The sequence below is a fragment of the Equus asinus genome, chromosome 18 (assembly GCF_041296235.1).
Source record: "Equus asinus isolate D_3611 breed Donkey chromosome 18, EquAss-T2T_v2, whole genome shotgun sequence".
NCBI lineage: Eukaryota > Metazoa > Chordata > Mammalia > Perissodactyla > Equidae > Equus > Equus asinus.
Window position 1 is genome coordinate 23632764 of NC_091807.1, and position 19475 is coordinate 23652238.

General features: G+C 38.9%; 1 long non-coding RNA gene across 2 annotated transcripts in view; it reads right to left on the reverse strand.

Moving 5' to 3' along the window:
- Positions 1-18123, reverse strand: part of LOC106843188 (uncharacterized) — a 66238-nt gene extending 48115 nt beyond the window's left edge. The window contains exon 1 of one of the 2 annotated variants that reach the window (XR_011495362.1): positions 18036-18111. This is a non-coding gene — a long non-coding RNA (uncharacterized lncRNA). Of the gene's footprint in view, positions 1-18035 lie in introns of both variants that reach the window. The other variant, XR_011495363.1, reaches the window with a different exon arrangement.
- Between the last annotated feature and the right edge of the window lie 1352 nt (positions 18124-19475).

The window sequence follows — 19475 nt, forward strand, 5'->3', positions numbered from 1 at the left end:
CAGCTACCATTGTATTATTTCCATTCAACATTGTGCAGAAATTCTAATAAGTGCAATAAAGCAAGGGGGTGGGGAGTGGATATAAAGACTGAAATGAAACAAGTAAAACTGTAGTTATTTGCAGATGACATGGTAGTAGAAATAGAAAATTCAAAAGAATCCATATTACAAACCATTAGAATTATTAAGTGAACTTAGAAAAACCTCTGGATACAAGAATAATATACAAAAATCAATTGTTTTGATACACTAGCAATAATTAGAAAATACAATTTTTAAAAGTTTATGTAGCATCAGAAGTAAAATACCTAAGAATAAGTCTAATAAAAGTTGAATGAGACCTCTAAAGTGAAAACTATAAAACATTGCTGAGAGACTTTTAAAGACCTGCATAAATGGACAGACACCCCAATGTATGGGTTAGAAGATTCAATATTATTAAACGTTAATTAGTCACAAATTAACGTAAATTCAACATAACCCCAATCAAAATCCCAGGAGGTTTTATTGTGGAAATAGGCAACTCTAAAATTTACATAGTCAAAGTAACTAGCATATCCAAGACAATAATGAAGAAGAGTGAAAATGAAAAACTTACACAATTCAATTTCATGACTTACTATAAAGCTACAATGATTGACATTAGGTGCTGGGTATTAGTGTGAGAATAGATAAATAGACCAATGAAACGGAAGTGCAGTGGGTTGAGTGGTGGCCCCAAAAAGATATGTCCATGTTCTAAACTCTAGGACACGTAAGTATGATCTTATCTGGAATAAGATGTGTTTAGATCGTAGATGTAATTAAGTTAAGGGTGGCCCTAAATCCAATGACAGGCATCCTTATAAGAGAAAAGCAGAGAGAGATTTGAGACTCAGACACACTGGGGAGAAGGCAGAGATTGGAGTCGTGTAGCTCAAAGCCAAGAAATACCTGCAGCCACCAGAAGCTGGAAGAAGAATAGATTCTCCCTGAGAGCCTTCAGAGGAAGCTTAGTCCTGCCAACATCTTGCTTTCAGATTTCTGGTCTCCACAACTGAGAGGGAATACATTTTTTGTGTGTAAGCCGCCCAACTTGTGGTAATTTGTTAGGGCCACCCTAAGAAACTGATATAGGAAGAAACAGAAGAGATTCCAAACATAGACATAGCTTTACAGAGTAACTTGAACAACACACAGCAAAAAGTTCTTTTTAGTAAATGGTTTTAGGTCCTCTGAATATTCATGAGGGAAAAAAATGACTCTCATCTCACACCATACACAAAATTCATTTGATATGGATCATAGACCTAACCAAGATTCTGGCTGAAAACATAGGAGAATATTTTCATAACCTTGGGGTAGCCAGAGATTTCCTAAAAAGGATACAAAAATCACTAACCGTAAAAAGAAAGTATTGATAAATATGATGTGAGTTTTAGAATAATAGCCCCCGCAAAGATGTCCACATCCTATTCCCCAGAACATTTGAATATGTTAGGTTACATTGCAAAAGGGAATTAGGGTTGAGAGGGAATTAAGGTTGCTGGCTTTGAAGATGGGGAAAAGGAACAAAAGCCAAGGAATGCAGAAGCTGCATTCCTAGAAACTGGAAAAAGCACGAAAATGAATTCTCTTCTAGATCCCCCAGAAAGGAACACTGCCCTACCAACATCTTGATTTTAGCCCAGTGAGACCTGTGTCAGACTCCTGACATACAGAACTATATGGTAAGAAATGTATTGTTTTAAGCCTCTACATATGTGGTGATTTGTTACAGCAGCCATGGAAAACAAATGCCTATGACTTCATTAACATTAAGTACACTTGTTTAAGAGAATGCAATTAGAGATTGAAAAAGCAGGACCCAGACTGGGAGATGATAGTTATTATACATATATCCCACAGTAGACTTGTATTCAGAATATAAAGTTAACTCCCACAAATCTATAATAAAAGGACAGACAACCCAATTTTAAAGATGGGCGAAAGACTTGAAAAGATACGTCACAAGAGAGGAATCAAAATGGGCAATAAAAATAGAAAAGATGCTCAGTACCATTACTGATCAGGGAGGACAAACTGAAGCCATGTGAGACAACTCTACATCCTCACAGACTGTCTAAAATTTAAAAGACTACAATGTAAAATGTTGGCAAGGACAAGGAGCAAATGAAACTCTCAAACATTGCTGGTGGAGTGTAAACTGGAACAATTGCTTTAGAAAACTCTCGTAGAATCTACTGAAGTTAGACATATTCCTATCCACCTATCCTACTCCAACATCAATCCTAATTAGAATATTCAAAGCAGCTTTATTTAAATAACCCAAAACTGGAAACAATCCAAATGCCCCAAATAAGGAAAATGGATAAATAAATTATGGTATATTGATACAGTGGAATACTATATCGGAATAGAAAGAACAAATACACGCTCAGGGTGGGGATGACTCTCACAGACTTATGTTGAGTGAAGGAAGCCAGACACAAAAGTGTATATATTATATGATTCCATCATATGAAGTTCAATAACAGAATTATTAGGTAGTGGAAGAAGTTACTATAGTGAATGTTTCTAAAGAAGGAGTGGTTGTTGTCTGAGAAGGTACATGAGAGAAACCTCTGAGATGTTTGAAATATTCTGTATCTTGATATGGATAATTTCAAAACTCAGCAAGCCTTACATTTAAGATACTATTTCACACACTTTACTCCATGTCTGTTATACTTTAATTTTAAAAAGTGAAATAAATGTAAATATTATATTCAGATTGCTAGAATGGAGATTTCCAAGCATGTAAAGTTGCGAGCATGTAACAGGCAGAACATGATACACAATCATGTTCAGCGGCTCTGAAGTGCCGAAACCAAAAGAATAAGAAGAGAAATTAGCCCAGTTTTAATCAAAACATGGTCAGGTCCCTGAAGTCTTTATTGTGTAAGTCATCTGCTCCTGGCATAGCCAGATCTTCAAGGAGATTTATGCATGTCACAGAAAACATGAAGGCGCAAGTACACTGTCTCTTACTGGCGAGGACTTTGACCTCCAAATGTAACTTAGCATCACCTAAGTGACCACCTAATTTGGAGCACATGTGACTCACAGGTGGTAAAGGTATACCAAGGCATCCAGGTCCTCCATTCCTTTACACTAGACTCTAGACTGTTCCCTCCTTGGCTTTCTAAGGCCCAGCATTCCTCTGAAGTGGAAGGTGATCTAAAGCCTGACATCTTACCTGAAAATGAAAAATCTCCAAAAGAGGCAATGTAAAACAAAAAGAGAAATGATCCATATTGGAAGTGGGGGAGAGAAACAGAGAAAGAGCTAAGTTAAAAGAAAACTCCACGCTGAAGGTAAGCATTAATGTCTTTGCTGCTACCTGCTTCTTCATCACCCAAGCCCAACTATGTAACCCTGCCCCACATCCTATATCACCCATCTTTCTCCTTGGAGATAGATGGGGGATGGCAAAAGGGTTCCTTCCCAGAGGAGTTGAGTTTTCTCTACAGGTTAAAATATATGGCCAACAGAAAAGCTATAAAAAGAAAAGTGCAGCAGGAAAGTAAACTATAGAGTCAACCTCTCAACCCTCGACCCCTTCTTTGACATCTTTCTTATTTTAAATAAGATCCAAAAGTATTGACAAAAGTTATATAAAATTCCCTAAAAACTAAAACCAGTTACACTACCAAATCCCAACCGATTTTTTTCCAACCTTATCTAATCTCATACTCCTTACATATTTCCAAAGCTCCAATCATACAATGCTCTCAGTAAACCAAGCACATTGCCTGATACACCGTAGAGGCTCGATAAAGATTTGCTGAATAAACAAATGATTATGCATCTTCCCTCAGGATGGCTAGCATCATCCCAGATTAACGTCCTTCCACATCTCCACCTTTAGAAATTTTGCTTCTTCCTTAAGGTGTATACATTGCCATATTTCCCATGAAGCATCTCCTGACCCCTTAAGTTAAAATTCTCTCTCTCCTTTGTGGCTTCATAGAAATTGTCTGTAATATTATTATAAGGCTTACTATATCCTCCTTCATGATCCATGCCTATGCCATCTCCTCTGATGAGGAAAATGATAATCAACAGAATTTGATTTTATGTGTTCAAAAGTTAGCTCAACCTACAGACAATATCCTCTATGCTTCACTCCCTAAATGTCATAGTTCCCGTTGTTCAAGTACAAACACAGTGGCTCCGTTGTTTGTTTTGTTTTGTTTTTAAACTAAACTTGAACACCTTTTCACAGGTATATTTTGCATTGCTTATTACAACTCCCCTTGTTTTCCTCCATTACACTTGCTTCACCCTTTTTTCAAAATATGTACTTGAATCTCTTTCCAAATTTATATGTTTATTTATTTGTGAGTATAAGGGCCTCCCTCAAGTTTGGATTCAAAAACATTGCCCAGAAAGATCAGGGAAATCTTGGGTTTTACTCAGGTATAAAACAAGAATCTGTATTAATCCTCGGCTTCTGGCTGGTGGTCAACCCCCCTCATTTCTCCTTGTGTGGAGACTTTTAAGTAAATATTGAGTCTGTGGGCATATTTTCACAACAATCTGGTGTAGCTGACAGGATCTGGAGCAACACAGACTTGGGTGACAGTGGAGTGCACTACAGGATGACAACTAAGTGAACGTAGGATAAAACCTCTTGTCATCCTATTTTCATGATCTCCTCCTTATCTTCCCTCCACTGCCAAAGGATTACAGACACAGCTCCATCCCTGAGCTGCTTTCAGTTCAGAATGCCTTTTGTCCTTTCAGGTAGGAATTATAGACCAAGCCCACCTATTTGTTTAGGTTCTGTGTTATCTTTCTCCACCTCTTAAAAAGAAAAGAGAAATAAAAGAAGGAAGAAAGAAAAAAGGAAAGGGAGTCAAAAAGTTAGGATGGATTTTTAAAAAACTGTTTGAAAGACTTGAGCATAATTGTAATCATACTATTTGAGAAGCTCCAATAGCAGAGAACATTTAAAGAAACAGGCAAGAAGGGAAATCAACCACATGCACTTGGAGAATCCAAAAAGGCACAGGGACATTCCCCTCTATGCCTCTACTTTTATATCTGTATACGACAGTCTCCATCACAAATGGAGCCTCTCTGCCTCGCTCATCATAATATTACCAGTACTTACCACAGTGGGAGCACATAGTAAGTGTTCAAAGGAGAGGGAGGAAGGAAGAGAGGAAGAGAGAAAAAGAAAGAGGGAGGGAGGAAGAGAATGAAGAGTTATTTTTCCCTTGTTCTATATTGCAAGCAATCATTTCCTTTTGAGTAACAACCACAACCTACCCTATAGCAAAAGATTGGTCTTAGATAATCATCATAGAGGGGTACATGTAAATATCTTTTTCATATCATAAATCTTATATTTGTATTGAATTTTAACTAACCTCAGTACGGTTCCCCTCTCTTTATATTTCATGTTTTCCCTCAGATAATCTTTATCTCTTTGAACATTTCGGCACGCTCGTTCACATTTATTGATAGTATTTCTACGGTCGCTTCCATATATTACATGTCCTCTCAGATACTCTCCTAAAAAGTCTTCCCTTCCACTGTTAAGATTGACAGGAAAAGGCTAAATAAAGTTCACAAGTTCTTCCAATATGTATAGACTCTACTTTAGTAGTTCTTGGACTTAACAGTACTTCATTGTCAACACCTCTTGAGTGCATGCCATGATGACTTGGACACGTATGTATTTAGAAAATACTATTTAAAAGGCTACTGATCAGACAAATTCTTTGAGACAAAAAAATTACATCAATCATCTAGAATATAATTAGTATTGCTAAATTAGTATCTATTTTTGAGGGCAAAAAAAGGCTTCCTCCTAGTTTGTAATTTTAAATTTAGTAAGTGCCAATGGTAAATGTCTTTGTTTGTATAGTCTTCATGCAATGTAAAATTAAAATTTAAAACCATTTGAGCAGGAAGAGGTATGGAACTCAGCGAGGCAATTTATTGGAAACAATCTAAAACCTTAATGTCAGTTTTTTACAGCTCAACCAGGTCAACTCATAAATTTACTTTTGATGCAGTTTTGAATCAGCACAGGAAGATTTTGAATAACAACACGGACCAAGACTTACCCTGAAGCCCGTAAATCATTTCTGACATGTATGTTCATAATAGCAGCCTTCAGAAGAAAAAGGAACAGTGAAAGTTCTAAGAAACTGGGCAGGAATACTTCCTAACGTTCAGTGGTTTAGATGAGTTGCTAAATTCTAAATTGCAAAAGTATGTGTAGTTTGCATGAAAAAAAATTTTATTAACTCTGGACAAAAAGTCCCTTTGAACATGCTCTATTTGGGGGTAATTTTGTGACTCAAAGAGTTCTTCATATTTCCCCAGGGATGCCTTAATCATTTCTCCCTTTTGCCCTGTAAAGACCTCAAAAACTCCAGTTATGTGTCATAAATGTACATATTTACCAGAGACATTCAGAACATATATTTCCTGCTAAACAATTAGAGTGGAAGAACAAGTTTTTGTGAGCTAAATGATAGGCTTTTCATACAGTTGAGGACAAGTTTCTCAAAACTCAATATTTCACAATAACTCCTTAATATTCATTAAGGGATCAATGTCCAAACTCAACTATTGTGGTTCTGAGAGATTTTCTACATTGCACAGTTCAGCCAAAGGGTACCTTTTGAAGCAATATCTGAGACCTCAGGAAATTTAATGGAAAATATACATATATATATTTAAAAACAAACTAAGCCCAAATCTTCACAACTAAACCAAGCCAGGAAATGCTGGATTTAGACAAGGGGTATTGTTGGGGGAGTAAAATAATTTCTGTGTGCTCTCATACAAGAACTACAACATCCTATATAGGTCACTCCCGGATGGAACAACAATCCTTTTCTTCTGTACTTGCCATTATTTATTCTGATACTGCCTTCTTTCATTCTCTATATTTCAGAGAAATTAGCAAATCTCTCCATTATTAAAACTTTCAATTATTTCATTAATGTAAACATATTTTTCATCTGGAAACATAAACTCATATAAAATGACATTCATCTGTCTTAATCTTTATTCCCTACATTTGCTGCTGCTTATAGCATTTCCAGTCTGAAAGGTCTGCCTTCTTTCTATCATCTGTTATATTATGCTAATTTCCGTAAGTGGAGGGACTGCCTCTCACTTGTTGGTTTATATTTCTTTTTCCTCCTGAGAGTATGAAAGTCCTTTTTGGCTGTTAGAATTTTTCTAAGCCACAGCTTCTCTGACCTCAGACAACTTTTAATGTTCATCTCCCTCATTTCACTTCTCCAAGAGCATAGCCTGCCTCTGTCTATACGCTGCTCATTTTTCTGTTAAAATCTAAATATATCTTAGAGCCTCTTAGATGCCCCTCCTTTCTTGTTAGGGATTTGTTAGTTATTGTTCAGAAAGATGCTTCCAATTTCTCTTGAACAATGCTATCTACATACTAGGATCCTCGATATGGAATTACACCACTTTTTTGCCTTGGCTCTACTTGAAATTTGTTTCCCAAAATAACAAATAAATAAACAAGATAATTTCAGTTGTCAATTGCCATCAATAAAATATATAAAATGAGCCAGTAATGATGTGATGGCAAGAATATCATAGATCGGGCAGTGAGAGGAAACTTCTTTGGGTGGTGATATTTGAACTGTAGTCTGAATGGCATAAAAAAACAGCATTAAAACATCTGATCAAGGAAATGCAAATCAAAACCACAATGAGATATCACCTCACACCTGTTAGAAGGACTATTATCAAAAAAAACAGGGGACAAATGTTGGTGAGAATGTGGAAAAAAGGGAACCCTTGTGCACTGTTGGTGGGACTATAAACTGGTGCAGCCACTATGAAAAACAGTATGGAGGTTCCTCAAAAAATTAAAAATAGAACTACCATATAATCCAGCAATTCCACTTCTGGGTCTATATCCAAAGGAAATGAAATCACCATCTCCAAGATATATCTGTACCCCTGTGTTCACTGCAGCATTATTCACAATAGATATAACCGAAGTGCCCATCAATGGATGATGGAAAAAGAAAATGTGGCTTATATATACAATGGAATAGTATTCAGCCATAAAAAGAAGGAAATTCTGCTTTTTGCAACAACACAGATGGAGCTTGAGAGCATTACGCTAAGTGAAATAAGTCAGACAGAGAAAGATAAATACTCTCTGTTCTTACTTATAGGAGGAATCTAAAAACACAAACTCTGGGGCTGGCCCAGCAGCGTAGTGATTAAGTTCACATGCTCTACTTTGGCAGCCAGGTTTGCAGCTTTGGATCCCAGGCATGGACCTAGACACCATCCATCAAGCCATGCTGTGGCAGCGTCCCACATATAAATTAGAGGACGATTGGCACGGATGTTAGCTCAGTGACAATCTCCCTCAAGCAAAACGAGGAAGATTGGCAACAGATGTTGGCTCAGGGCCAATCTTCCTCACTGAAAAAATACATAAAAAGTAAAAAGAAACAGGCGATAAAAAAGTTAACTCAAAGAAACAGAGAGTAAAATGGTAATTGCCAGGGTCTGAGACTGGGAGAAATAGGAGATGTTGGTTAAAGGGTAAAAACTTCCAGTTATAAGATAAATAATTTCTGGGGATGTAATGTATAGCATGGTAACTATAATTAACAATACTGTATTTTATACTTGAAAGTTGTTAAGAGAGTAGATCTTAAATGTTATCATCACAAAAAATGTTAATTAAATAAGAGGATGGACATCTAAACTCATCTTGTTATGCTCATCATTTTGTAATATAACAGTGTATCAAATCATCACACTGTACACCTTTTAGGTGTGAAGGCCCTACAGCAAGAGCAAGCTTTGCATGACCATGGAATAGAAAGATGCCTAAGTGGGTGGATCATTGCAAGTAAGAGATAGGCAGAGGACAGATCAGGCAAGACCTTGAAAGCCATGGTAAGGAGTTTGGATTTTATTCTAGTTCAATTGTAAGCCACTGGAGGGCTTGAAAAATAGTGATACCATGTAGGTTGCATGTGAAAACACAGTTCTTCCATATTTGCTGAATGAATGCAACAAATTACATTCCCTTCATTTCCGTATCATCGCCAAGTTCTTTGTGTTAGTTTTTAAATCTTGAATTGCTGTTTCAGAATTGGAAGAAGTTGGAGAAGAAAGCCTATGTACTACTCCTGACTTGCTGGCATCCTTCCTCCCAGAGTCTGCACTCACTTCATTGTTTTGATCTTCAAGGATAGCTTATTCACACACTGTTCCCCCTGCCAGGAATGTCCTATCTCCCCTTCTTTTTCTGATCAACTCTTGGTCATCTCCTAAAGAGAGCTACTGAGTAATCTACCTCTGAAGGTAGAATATATCATCTAGTTTGTAATGACAGTCTTTGGTTCATATTTACAGACTAAATAGAGCTAATATTCCAAAACTTCTATACAAAGAGAATTTGAGAGCGTTTTGCCCTTTCCCCCTATCTCTCATACGCCCTCCCCTATCCCAGCAAGATACCAGTCTTATCTGCTGATCAACTTTCCTTTGGGTGTGCTCGTCAAAAGTTGAAAATGGGGCAAGTGGTGGGCAAGTGAATTGGGCAGGAATTCAATTGTTGCCCTGTATCTAAGTCATAACCTCCGATCTAGCTTTTATGGGTAAGAAAATGGATTATTTTGGTCTCATTTGCCTGACTCACATGTCTGCTCCAAAACTGGTTCTGAATTCAGAGCAAAAAAATAAGGGATTTCTAAAATCCCAGCAAGATGCAGTGTGACATGGCTGAATGACACTAAATTGAAAGTTTGAGAACCAGCTAGACCTGGCATCTAGTTGCAACTCTACTGCTAACTAGCTGTGAAACTTTAGGTCTGTCACTCAAAACCGATAACTAACTCTTACTTGATGTCAGACCTTCCTTAAGCACTACATAGATTATGTCATTTAATCTTCAAAACAATTCTGAGATCAATACTCTTATATCCCATTTTACAACTAAAAATTGGGCACAGACAGTGAGTCTGATAGCAGCAATTTGAATCCAGACAGCCTGACTTGAGAGCCTGACTCAGCCTCTGCAAGTTTCCATTTTACTCACCTATAAAATCCGCGGTTGGACCAGACAATTACTGAGATGTCTTTCAACCTTCAATTTCTCTGACACTTACTCCCATTGCCTCATCTGCCTTCTCAAAGATGAAATGTCCATCTTCAGTGCTTTGATTTTGGCAAAATTACTCCTGTTTTTCTGTCAATCCTTTATGGAAAATGGGGCACCTCTTTCACGCTGGTGTTTATTTCTGTGAGTAGTTGGTGGAAGGCACACTACTTAGCTTGACAATTGTAGCTGACTATTTACCCACTCTCCCTTAAAATGAATGTAAAGCTAATTTTATCAGATCAACATATGTTTTCCACTCTGTCTCTTAGCAGAAGCTGATGACTCTAAAAATTATATCATATATTTTGGCAATATCTGTTTCTCCAACGATTCTTTCTCCATATCCTCTTTCTCTTCCAAGCTGCAACCTTCAACTGGAAGAACTGATTGATACCCCACACTTAGTTTCCCACTCTAGACTTTAAAATCACCAGAAGCATATGGTACCTCGCTTCCCGTTATGTTGTTTGTTTCCGTATGACATACATGCTGACTGTATCCAACTGGTATTATTTGGAACCATAGTCACACAATCCTGACTAATTGCTCTTGTTTAAAATTACTCATCCTGTTCCCCATTAAACTCTTTTTTATATGGGGAATGAGTTGATGAGTCTTGGCAGACTCTTTATCCCAATTCAGATGTGTCCCCGAAAAATAAGCAAACCTCTTCAATGGCCCCCTTAGGTTTGCTATGGGTCCTCATGGCCCTCACCTCAGAGCTGCCATCACACCTCTCATCCACCTGGAAGCTAGCAGAATCCTCCCGTGGTCTGTACCCAATGTCCTTCTTTTTGACTATGAGTTCCAGCATGCATCTTATTTTTTGCAGGTACAGATTCACACAACATGCGACGAACCAGAGAACTGATGGCTGGCTCTGCTGAGTCCTGATGGTTTTTTCTTTTATTTTTGTTTCATGTATGAGCTCACTCTTGACATTAGTTTTTAATACACACTAATAACTCAGGATCTTCTTTGTCTTGACCTCCTACTAACTAAACCATTCTGTGCCCTGTCTTTAGTGAGTATAATGGTTAATACAAATAGCTAAAATATGCTCACCAAAAGATGTGTACTAGAACATTGCAAACAGCTCTATTCAAAAGTGCCCCAAACTAACCAAATGCCCGTCAACAGTAGCATGAGTAAATAGATTGTGATACATTGCCACAATGTAATACAGTAAGAATGAACAAGCTTAACTACATACAACAATATGGACGAATCTTGCAAATGTAATTTGAGTGAAAACAGCCCAAGACAAAATAATAAAACTATATGCTTCCATTTATATAAAGAACAAAAGCAGGGGAGAGCAAACCAAAGCTGTTGGAAGTCAAGATCATGGTTACCCCTGGGGTTTGGGGCATAGTACCTGAAAGGGAGCAAAAGGAGTCTCTGGGTACTGGCCACATTCTGTTCTCGATATGAGTGCTCCTTACAGGGGAGTGTTCGGTTGGTAAAAACTCAACGAGTTCTACACTTTAGGACATGTGCACTTTGTATATATATTTTAGACTTTAATAAAAAAGTTTAATAAACTAAACAAAAAAGACGGAAAAAATGAAAATAAACTGAAAAAAACTAATTGATATCCTTTATTAATTACTTGCTTTTGTGCCAGTTGATGTTTATCTGTGTCATTGTTATGTGCTAATTCATTTCATCTACAGTGGAGTCCAATCCAGGATTCTAAGGCAGGCAGGCTGAGTGCTGGTTTAAATCTTGGCTCTGCTCATTTCTAGGTGTTTTGTTTTGTTTTTGATGCTTTCTCATCTTTCGTTTTTACTTCTTTAATCCTCAGTTTTTTTGTTTATAAAATGAATGCAATAACAGTAGCTACTTCATAGGTTTGTGGTAAGTATTAAATGAGCAAATCCTATTAATATACTTAAAGCCTAATGTGTGGTAAGTGCTCAAGACATCCTTACTAAATTATAGTTTCTGGTTTATCTTGCCTAGAAATACTCATCTCTTGTAAACTGAAACATTGTGAGATAGTCCAGTGTCCCCCTCAGAGATCAGAAATTAAGTAAGAGAGCAGCATGGCATGCTCTGCCAGGAATGAATGAATGAGTGAAGGAAGGAAGGAGGAATGAATGAACTAGAGACAAATGCCAGCCTAGCATGTGAAGATAGTGACTAAATAATGGTAAGAATGGGAGGAGACAAATTTAAAGCTGTCAAGATACATGATCATCATCAGATTTTCTAAAAGGAGTCAGTACAATTGTGCTTCTCTTTGAATCCTGACACTCATTATTGTAGTCTTGTACTGTGCATCCATAGCAGGCAGTAGGGGTAGTGGTTAAACTGTTGACTCAGAGACAGAACACCTGGACAAATAACTTCCCCTCCCCATCTCCCCCACTTGCATGATAAGATGATATTAATAGTACCCACCTCATAGTCTGAGGCTTAAAGCAGTTAATATTGGTAAATAACTTGGAATAGTTGGCATATAGAAAGCACAAATAACTGTTTGTGAAAGGCAATAAATAAATTAAATATTCAAGGTTTACTCTGGGCAAAATTATAAGGTCAAAAATTTTGTTCTATCCTGTCTCAGTTTTCTCTGAAGTGCTTCCACCCTGATCCTCCAGGCCCCCATACACACAGGCCAGCCTTTGTAACTCAAAGCCCTCCTTGAAAAGCACTTCCCCCAGGCCTGCCTGCTCCCCATCCCAGATCCTCTCCTTGGACTCTTCCTAAAATTTACTTGTGCCACTTATGTTTCATTCCACTCAATCTGAAGAAAAATGTAATCCTTTCTAATAAATAATAATGTGTGAATTTTTCTCAGACAACGTTTCCGATTTGAACAGAGCTTTCTGAAATCTGTTCCATAACCCCATGAAGTGACACAAATGGTACAATTTCGGCACCATTTCTTGACAAGTGGGAGATATTTTCAATCAGAAAAATCTTGTCATTCTAGATCACAACCAATATATGACTACCTGTTATACTCTGATTATTTAGGAGCCACAAATTGCAAAAGAAAAATAATTTTCTCTTTTCTACCCTTTCATACCCAAATTTTTTTAAAAAGTGGAGAACCAAGAGAAGGAGTATGTTCTGATTATTCTATGGCATTTTAATTTCCCTGGGAAATGGCCAGGGAGCTGCTATATGCAACCTGTTCTCTCACATGTTGAAAAACTCTATATTTCCCTACACTCTGAAGGAGATAGTGCCTTTGCTCACCCCTACCCTGAATTTCCCTGATTGATTCCAGGAGAAACCACATGGCACACAAGCACATACACATGTGCACACACACGTGTGCACATTCACATAAGCACACATACACATAGAAATGCATTGCCAGCCCTATGCCACTCCCACTGTTTATTTCCCCAAATGAAAACAAGCTAATTCTGATGACCCAATATTCACAACCTGGACCTCAGTGGTAGCCCTGGAATCACAAAAGAATTTAGTTAAAAACAAAGACCAGCCTGAGTTGCAGAAGCTCAGGTTTTGTTGACTATACAATGCTTAGGTATCACAGAAGAAAATAAAGTGGTAACTCAAGCTCAGTTCAGCAGTCCAGCCGCCCATGTAGTACACTGTTCACCCTTCAGAATGGCTCTCTTAATCTGCACTTGTCCTTTAGTCCAAAATGGCATTGGGGGTATTATCAGTAGGTAAAAAGGAGTCTCTGACTTTAGGAAATGATTGAGTAGCAGTTTACCCCAGAAGTCCAAATGCCTCATCCTCCCCTTCCTCCATAGTCATCTGGCCTGCCAGGCATTGAGTATAATAGGGACCCATCAGGGGTCTGAAATCTCTATGTGGGAAAGGATGTTCCAGACATTTCTTGGCACTCATGGTTCTCTCCAAAGAGCCAGCATTGATATATCAAGATGGAGCCAACACCAACCTTCCCCAGAACACCAATCATGCAGCAGCGAAAGAAGGTAAATTCTCACCATTATGTAATCACAAAAATGCCTAGGAAACATTCTAAACATTGGTTGAAAAGGTGTATCTGATGATGAAAATCCACACTAACCCATGACTCAGAAAGTACCAGCTATCAACAATTACCCATGCACAGAAAACACTTCCAAGGAAGCTGAATCAGGTCAAGACTGAAAGATGGTTCAGGACATCCAGTATGGAACCTTCTTCTTCCTTTAATCTCTGCACAGAAAGGACTGTCTGAAAAGCTTCTTAAACTCCTTCAGTATTTTGGATTTTGTGAGTACAGCTTACACATGGGTAGTCTATAATCACAAGGCTGTTCCAAAAATCTGAATCCTAAAGTCCCAGGGTGGCCACCTGCCTTAAGGTGTCCTCACTGGACAAGAGCCCTGTGCTATCAAGGTCACGTGGCCCAGCCCAGTGCCTCCACGCTGGCTCAGTCCCCTAATTCCCTCCTGGCAGAGGTCTACAGCCAGCCTCAGCTCCATCCAATCTCTCACTAACCTCAGTGCTTTCCAACCATTTACACTCTGATCTAACCCCCAACAGTCCCACTCTTTCATGGACTTCTGCAACAAGAAGAAAAGTGCAGGTAGAACTCTGGCTGCTGTATCTGTGGAAAAAAAAAATAGATTGAATTTTTGCACGCCCATGGCTAAAAGCAGTCTTGCCCTTGACCTGGATGAGGACCAGCTCTCAAAAATGCCAAGATGCCACATTTTAGGACAGAACTCTGAGAAGTGTGAGAATTACAAATTTGCACCTGGCCTCCCAGGTCAATATAACGTGCATTTGTCAAGAGAGGAAGACAAAACAATTTTTTTAACAGATTATTCATTTAAGTGACAATTTTTCAAATAATTTAGACATATGGTTTGTGGGCCTCAGTTGCACTCTTGTTCTGGAGACAATATTAGGGACAGACCTGATGAAAGGTATATTTGCTTAAAGTTCATTGTCTTCAGAAACTAACTTCTGCAAGGGATCTACTCCTAAGAAGTCTCAAGTCACAATTACACTCTTCAGGATTTCCCTAGGACCAGCAACATTGCTCCTCAAAATAACATGGTACCAAATAAGCACCATCATGTCAATCCCATCATGATGTACCTCAGGCAATATTTGGGACTCAGTCCTGAATCAGTCGTCTTTTCTGCTAGCCCTCCTCTTGTGTCACATTCTAAAAGTCAACCGGTGTCATTTGCCAGGAAAACCAAAATCAATTCCCATTGTGCTGTGGGTCACTTAAACATACACACAACAGGAATAAAATTAAAAATCACATCTGCTCTTGCTTCCTCCCATTAAGAAGCATTATGCTCTTAACAATCCTAAAAAATTAAAAATTTCTTATGAAAATCAAGGAAATGAGTAAGGAAGAAATGCTGGTTAAACTAAAAAGACAAGCTGGGTTTACACCTGAAAGGGCAAAGATGTACTAGAGGGATGAATTGTGTGGATTGAAAGAAGTGGCGGGATATGAGAGAAATAACCTGAGAGACAGAAGTGGAGGAGGGCAGGTCTGGACAGAGTTGGGAGTGGGAGACAGAAAGATTCAGGAGCAGCCAGCATGTGTGTGAGAAATTGAGAAAGACAGGCTGGAGCGGATTAAAGATGGCCACAAACATTGCCACTACACCCTTCAAGAGGGAGCATCTTCTTGAATTCCTTTGAATCTGTGACTTGCTTTGGCCAATAGAATGTGACAGTAATGGTACCATATAACTTCCAAGCCTGAGCCAAAAGATCTGCAGTGGCCTCTTACACACACTTAGAACACTCCCTCTGAGAACCAGGCTGCCATGCTGTGAGAAGCCTATACCTCATAGAGTGGCCACACTGAAGAGAACTGAGACACTGACTGACAATCTCAGTTGAGCTCTCAGCTGACAGCCAACTCCAAGTCCAGCCATGTGAATGAGCCATCTTGGGTGTTCCAGCCCTAATGACCTTCTAAAAGACTAGAGCACCAGCCGACAGCACAAGAACGGAACTACCACCCAGGCAATCTCATCAACCCAGTTATTGATGTTAAGCCACTAAATTTGGGGGTGGTTTGTTACACAGAAATAGATAACCAAAATATGGGGAAAAAATTTTTCAAGATATTTCGCTGGACATTATGGATATATGCTCTTTGTGTTCTCAACAGATTGCACTAAAAAGAATTAATTTGCTTTTCAGTTACTTCTGGACATTGCTTTAGTGTTGAGATGGAGCAATGAGACATATATGCCTTATATGGACTATACATATAATGCCAACCTAAAGCTCTGAATAATTAGCACAAAAATCATGTTTTTCATACCCAGACAAAAAGGACTGGATTTTCACGCTAACTACTCAAAAGTAAATGAATAATACAACACAATGAAAAGGAAAATACAACTTGAAAAAAAACTCCAACGAGCCATAAAATTTGTAGTAACTACAAAGAGTCAAAATTCCATCATCTCCTTTTCTCCTCCAAAGAACACTATCCACCAACCACTTCACTGAGAAGGATGTAGAAACTAAGGACCCCCAAGCGCTATACTATGCTTAACAGAACACCCAGTCCTCAGCATCTAGACCCACGCCAATATTACATGTGTTATGGAAACCTACGCTCTTCAGCATATGGGCCCCTTGTGCTCCTGAGCCTCAACATCTCAAAGGACCACATATTAGTAAATCTGAGAGAGGTCTAAAGCACTCAAGGGGTCATGCCATTCCAATTTAGGTGACCATCACACACTGTGGGATTCCTGCCCCTCCGTCCAATTGTTTTGGCTGCTTGGAAATGACCACAGCTCCTATGAGTCAGTGCTACTTAACTACAGTTTGCAATGCTGCCAAGTTTGGATCACCGGCATTGTTATTTTCTCTGTGTAATACAGATCTTTGGCTTGTTTGCATCCAGGGCTGCCACACCCACATGTTTAAAGACATTCAACTTTAGTCATAGCAGAGCCAGATAAGCACTTAGCCATGTCTGCTTTCAAGTAGGAATTATGAGTTCCTGACTGATTTATTTGCCCACCCATCAGATAAACTAGTTGGTGGTGTCATTGAAAACACAGTCTTTCTTCTCCAAGAGCACATCAGCCAGCATCCCCAACCCCAAAAGTTCTGTATCATTTAAACAGAGCTGCCTTCTGCTTCCTGAGCCAAACTCCAGGCCCCAAAGGAGTCAGCTGGAGTCCTGAACAATCCAGATACTGCCCCATGTGAAGATTCCTGCAGAAATGAACTGAATTACTGCCTTAGCTCTAGGAAAACACCAGCAATAGCTGCATCACATGTCCCCCCATCGCAAGCCCAAGCTCTCTCTTCCACTGTTGGAAACACTTGAATCCATAAAGTGGGAATTAGCTAGAACCTTAGACCCAGTGTCAGAACAAACGAGACTTGTAATTTGGTTCCCCTTCAAATCAATATTGTTTAAATATTTGTTCAACATTCCTGCAGCAGGAATGTGGAGACACTCATTTTCCATTCTCAAAAACCACATGCAACTTTTTTATTTATTATTTGTATTATTCCAGGGAGAAAATTTATTGAGAAACATATGAAACCATTTAATACTTAAATAATAAAGTAAACCAAATGTTCGTGGTAAGCTGCACTAGAGTGGGCCTTAATTGGGAAATATATATAAAGTCATCATCTATATGGTCCAATCTGAATAGTGTTTCAGTCAAGGATGCAAAATGCAGCAATTAAAATCACTCATTTGTCACCTTCTCTATCAGTTAGGATTACATTTGATTGAGCAGCTTGATCACCTTACATTGACTTTTTAAAATTAACTTAATGAAAGAGTTAAATTAAATAGTTAAATTACTTTTAATTATTTTTTAAAATTTGAACAATAAAGTTAAAATAAAATTTAAAATTAACTTAATGAAGTTATTTACAGGATGGCTTAAATTATTAAAGTGTGCTGGTTAACCTCAATCTCCCCACTTACCTTCACCAATCTCTGCCCTGTCCTATGTCCCAGGAGGCTGACCTTAACCACCAGCAGCACCCAAGCCCTTCTGCCCTCTGGCTTAGGCGGGAAGAGAAAAGATTACATATTTATTCCCCATAATCTCCACCCCCTTACTTGCGTAACTATATTTCTGGCAGAGTTACTTTCTTTTGTAGCCACAGGTCATATGAGGCAGTACCTCTTCTCTGACTCAAATTCTTGCTGGCCCTAGGGAAGACTGTTCCCTCCCTTAACCTGTCAGAATGCCCATCATTTCAAGTCCCTGGGTGCGGCACCATCTCTTATTAGTTCTTATGATGGTTAATTTTATGTATCAACTTCATTGGGCCATAAGGTGTCCAGATATTTTGTCAAACATTATTCTGAGTGTGTCTATGGAGGTGGCTTTGGACGAGATTATCATTTAAATTGGTAGACTGAGTAAATCTACTCAGACTACCTAAGGTGAGTAGACTACCTAATATAGGTGGGCCTCATCCAATCAGTTGAAGGCCTGAATAAAACAAAAAGGCTGACTGTCCCCGAATAAAAGAGAATTCTCCTGCCTGATGGCTTGTGAAGCTGGACATCATCTCTTCTTTGCTCTGTAGCAGCCAGCCAGCCTTCTGACTCAAATTGGGACGTTGGCTGCATATTTTGGACGTGCCAGGCTCCATAATCACATAAGCAAATTCCAAGAAAGAGAGACAGAGAGAAAGAAGAAAGGAAAAGAAGGAGGAAAGGAAGGAAGAGAGGGAGAGAGAAAGGAAGGGAGGCTATTGGTTCTACTTCTCTGGAGAAACTTGACTAAACCAGTTCCCTTATCCTTGCTCACACCTCTATAACTGGTCTCTTCATTAAATTATTTTCTAAAGCCTTTTGGTCCACCACTGCCAGGACCTTATCTGATACATAAGGTTTTTCTCTTTTTTTTCACATCACAATGTCCAGAGGTAGGCAATCCGGTTTCAGTGCAGGAGACCCTCCATGTTGCTCCTTCTTTCTCCCCATCTTGCCACCCTTGGCAAGTGACTTCCATCACTACATTTCCAAGTTCTGGAGGGATAAAAAAGAAAAGGATCAAGAGCTTTCTTCCAGCAAGGCTTTATTCCGAAATATGAATTTCACCTCCCCATACACTTCAGCCCATATCACTCTGGCCAGGATCATGTCCATGGCCACTCCTGCCTGCAAGGGCACTGGAGAGATTGAGCACATTGTTTTCCAGTCTCTGCGCTACAGAAAGGCAAGGGATGCAGAGGCTAGAGTGTCAGATCGCCAAACCCTCAGTACCTGCCACACGTGGGGTTTTCGAACCTCATCTCCGCTTTCCTCACATGCCACAGCTGCTCACATATCTCTTTTATACACAGTCCCTAAAACAATGGAAAAAAGAAACTTTTCCTCGTCTGCCAGCTGCAAGACTGTTGTCCTTTC